Source organism: Trichechus manatus, unplaced genomic scaffold (assembly GCF_000243295.1).
Source record: "Trichechus manatus latirostris isolate Lorelei unplaced genomic scaffold, TriManLat1.0 scaffold00053, whole genome shotgun sequence".
Classification (NCBI taxonomy): domain Eukaryota; kingdom Metazoa; phylum Chordata; class Mammalia; order Sirenia; family Trichechidae; genus Trichechus; species Trichechus manatus.
In genome coordinates this window covers 13263436-13268542 of record NW_004443989.1, presented here as the reverse complement: position 1 = coordinate 13268542, position 5107 = coordinate 13263436, and the positions used below count along the sequence as shown (strand labels likewise).

At 36.4% G+C, this 5107-nt stretch overlaps 1 pseudogene; it reads left to right on the top strand.

Moving 5' to 3' along the window:
- The first annotated feature begins 3528 nt into the window (after nucleotides 1–3528).
- LOC111820836 (ret finger protein-like 4A-like protein 1) lies at nucleotides 3529–4397 on the top strand (annotated as a pseudogene).
- The last annotated feature ends 710 nt before the right edge of the window (nucleotides 4398–5107 follow it).

Sequence of the window (5107 nt, the reverse complement as noted above, 5' to 3'; positions counted from 1 at the left end):
GGAAGATGAAAGATTTGTATACTGAAAAATGCAAAATGTTGCTGAAAGATGTTAAAGAAGACCTAAATAAATCAAAAGACATTCTGTATTAATGAACTGGAAGGCATACTATTGACAAGAAGTCCATAGTACCCAAAGAGATCTATAGATTCAATGCAATCCCCATCAAAATTACAACAGTCTTCTTTGCAGAAAGAGAAAAATTCAGTCTTCCAATTTATATAAAATTGCAAGGGGTCCAAAAGAGCCAACAAAATGTTGAAAAAGAAGAACAAAGTAGAAGGACTCACACTTCCCAATTTCAAAACACTTTTTAAAGCTACTGTAATCAACAGAGTCCGGTCCTGTATAATGATAGACTTATATATCTATGTCATAAAATTGACACTTTTTTCAAGAATGTCAAATTCATTTACTGGGGAAAGAAAAGTCTCTTCATTATATGGTACTGGGACAACTGAATCTTCACATGTAAAAGAATGAAGTGAGACGTACACCTCACACCATATATGAAAATGAACTCAAAGTGGATCAAAGAACTAAATTTAAGAACTAAAACCATAAAAATCTTTTTAAAAAAACACAGGAGTGATTTTCTGGAACCTAATTTTTGACAATAGATTCTAAGAGATGATACCAAAAGCACATGGAAAAAAAATTTAAAAATTTAAAAAAAAAATGTGCATCAAGGGAATTTATCACCAAAAGGAATAGACAATGTACTGAATGGGAGAAAATATTTGGTAACCATATATCTGATAAAATCTTAATATCTAGGATATATGAAAACCACAGCTCAAAAACCGAAAGAAAAACAAGCCAATTGAAAAATAGACAAAGAATTTGAATTGAAATTTTCCCAGAGAAGAAATATAAATTCCCAGCAAGCACATGAAAAGATGTTTCATGTCATTAGTCATTAAAAACCAAAAATCCATTGCTGTTGAGTTAATTTCTACTCATGGAAACCCCATGTGTTACAGAGTAGAACAGTCCCATAGCGTTTTCTTGGCTGTGATAATTGCTTGACTTTTTTTATATGGTGGGTTTGAACCACCAACCTTTAGGTTAGTAGTGGTGTTTGTCCCACTCAGAGAAATGCAAATCAAAACCACAAGAAGATATCATTCACTCCTACTGAGATTGCAAAAACAAGAAAAATAACAAATGTTAGGGAGGATGTGGTGAAACTGGAACCTTCATCTATTGTGAAGTGGTGCAGCTGTTGTGGAAAACAGTGTGGTTGTTTCTCTAAAAGATAAATAGAGATTACAATATATAGCAGCTGTAGAGTCAACTCCAATTCATGTCGAACTTATGTACAATAGAAGGAAATGTTGCCCAGTCCTGCATCGCCTTTAACATCACAGGCATTTGTTCTAGTTGATCATTTGAGGATACTGTGCCAATCCGTCTACCAAGTGTCTCCTTCATCCACTTTGTCCCTCTACTTCACCAAACAGGATATCTTCCTCTAGTCTTTGATGGCTCCTGATGATGTTTCTGAAACAGTTTTCTATTCTGATTCATAAAGTTTTCACAGGCAAATTTTCAGAAGCAGATCCACAGGCCTTCCCTCCTAGGCTATATTAGCATAGCAGCTCTGCTGGAACCTGTTCACCATGGGTGACCCTTCTGGCATTTGAAATATCATGGCAGAGCTTCCAGCATCATTGTTGTTGTCGTATGCCATCAAGTCAATTCCAACTTATGGTGACCCTATAGGACAGGTAGAACTGCTCATAGGATTTCCAAGGAGTGGCTAGTGGATCCAAACTGTTGACCTTTTGGTTGGCAGCGTTAGCTCTTAATGACTTTGCCACCAGGTCTTCAATCAAGCAACATGCAAACCACCACAGTATGATAAACTGACAGACAAGCAATGAAGAATTATCATATGATCCAACAATTCCACTTCTAGGTATATACCCAAAATAACTGAAATCAAGGACTCAAACAGATACTTGTACACTAGTGTTCATTGCAGTATTATTCACAAGAGCAAAACAGTGAAAATAACGCCAGTGTCCATCAACAAAAGAACAGATAAATTAAAAATAGTATAAATATACAATGATATATTATTAAGCCACAAAGAGAAATGAAGTTCTCATACATGCTATAACATGAATGATCTGTGGAAACGTGCTAAATGAAATAAGTAACACATAAAAGGACAATTAATGTATGATCTCACTTATATGAATTATCCAGAACAGGCAAATACGTAGAGATGGAAGTTTATCAATGATTACCAGGGATGGGTGGAAGGGGGAAATGGGGAGGTATTACAGACGGGGTACTGAGTTTCTGTTAAGGATAATTAAAAAAAATTGAGACAGATAGTGGTGATTGTTGCAAAATAAAATTAATATCACCAAACTGTACAAATGATAAAGGTTGAAATAGGAAATATTTTGTTATATATATTCCACCACAGTAAAAATTTTTAAATATAAGAGGAAAACACATGAGGGATCAAACATACATGAGCAAGAATCAGTGAAACCACAAGCAAGAAAACTCACAAAATGGAAGAATGCTGTAAACTGGTTATACAATAAATAAAATTTGTTAGGATAATAGAATAAAGATTCTGTATACATATATGCATATACATATTTACATACATATGTACATTCTCACATGCATAAACCAAAAAAACCAAACCCTTTGCCGAAGCATTGATTTCAATTCACAGCTACCCTATATGAAAGACTAGAACTACCCCATATGTTTTCCAAGGCTGTAAGATTTTTGGAAACAGATTTCCACGTGGTTGGAACCTCCAACCTCGTTGTTAACAGAAAAGTGCATAACCCTGCTGAACCAGGGCTTGCTCTGTCTAAATATTAACAGCCAAGCCTTTAACCACTGGGTGACCTAGGCTCTAAATATAGATATTGTTCTTGTTCTGGTGATAGTGTGCCCTCGAGTTTATTAACAAACACCAGGACCTTGACTGGCCTTGACCTGGAGTATTGGGGAACAGTTTTGAGGTTTATTTACTAGACTTTTAAGATAGGGTCTTTACAATCTGGAGGAAAAGCCTTTCTCAAGAAATTACTGTGGTCTGATGAACGTGATTTCTAAAAAGACTTCTAATATAGTTTTATTTCCTTGCTCTAAAACTGAGGTTTTACTTTTGTGAGTAAGGAGTGTATCAAACTATCTTCATTCATAAGGATTAAACTTAATTCCAGATATTTTATTTTAAAAGTTTCAGTTTTAAATCCAGATAGACTTAGTATTCAAGATCTAGTCTAGATGATACTATAGCAATATTTTCGTGTTTAAAATAAATCACTCTCAAGATAAAATTATCTACTTTGCTTGTGCTAATTTCTCTCTTCCATCAATAAAAATCGCAATTATGTCAGAATTTAATCAAAATCTGATTGAATTAAAGAGAGGCAGAATGTCAGCAAGTGGGATATGGGACTCTCTTTATAAAAACTCCTTGTCTGTGGACCTCGTTCCAGAACTGACTGTCACTGGGAGACACTGGAGACCAGAGAAGAACCTGCTGGAGAGAGAAAGTAGTCATGGCTAAACAATTTAAAAAAGCAAGCATATGTGTTATATGCCGGGGTTATCTTGAGAAACCCATATACCTGAAATTTGGATATGCCTGCTGCTTTCACTGCAGACGGAGCTTCCTGGGGAGGGTTTATTGTATCCTTCTGCCCTGTGGTTACTTAGAAGAATGACACCAGACAGAATTTCCAGTTGCATGAATTGATTTCCAATATCAAGGAACTGGGGCCCCAGCTGAGAGCTAGTCTACGTGTGGACCCAAGGATGCTGAAGTTGAAGTGGATATGACCTCAGATGTTGACACAGCCAGCAATCACTTCATAATTTCTGATGACCTGGGGAGGGTTCGATGTGGATATTTCAAACAGAATCAGGGAGATCATGCTGAAACATTCAACTCTATGTGTGTCCTAGGCTACCCTCAGTTCACCTCTGGCTGCCATTACTGGGAAGTGGAGACAGGAACAAGCCTAGAATGGGATCTGCATATTTGCAAGGAATCAGTTAATCGGCAAGTGGAGATTCAACTGTCTTCAGAACATGGCTTCTAGACTGTAGGTGTGAGAAATGGAGAGATGTTCACAGCCAGCACTGTGCTTTTGAGTAACCTCTGTGTGAACCCTGTGTTACACCTAGTGGGGATTTTCCTGAATATAGATATGGGAAACATTTCCCTCTTTGACATTAGTGGTGGATTCCATATTTTTACATTCACCAAAATACTTATTGCGGAGACACTTCACCCATTTTTTACACCTGAAAATTCAGTTAGTGATGACACTCAAGGCTTCCTGAGTTTCTGCCCTGTAAAGAATCTTGGCACTGCAAGTTCTGCAATTTATCCTGAGCAAGGCAATTAATCTTTTCCCACAAAAATACTTACAGAACATTTTTCTGTTTGATATACACATAGTACAAATTTAGAGGAGAAAAATATGAGTTATTTCATAAATCATGAAGATAAATTAAGTAGATTAATTAGGAAAAATCATTTCATATAGTAAGTGTTTTTGTTGTATTCTTTGGGCTTTATGTTTACATTTTTGTTCTATAAATATATCCTGAACATTCAGTTCAACTGGCAAATGTTTTCCTTCTTATTTTCTGTAATATCAGCTTAGTGTATTATAGAGGTTATAAACTAAATAAACCTTTGGATGTTACCACTTGTTATGGGTTGAATTTTGTCCCCTAAAAATGTGGGTCAATTTGGCTTGGCTATGATTCCCAGTATTGCTTGATTGCCCACCATTTTGACATCTGATTATCATTGTCGTATGTGTTGTAAATCCTAATCTCTATACTGTTAATGAGGCAGGATTAGAGGCAGTTATGTTAATGAGGCAGGACTCAATCTACAGTAGTAAGTTGTATCTTGAGTCAATCTCTTTTGAAATATAAAGAGAGAATTCAGCAGAGAAGAGTGAGACCTCATGCCACTATGAAAGAAGTGCTGGCAAGCAGAGGAAGTCCTTTGGACAGGGAGCTCCTGGGCTGAGACGGTCCTAGACTAGGGGAAAATTGATGACAACTATCTTCCCCCAGAACTGACAGAGAGAGAAAGTCTTCC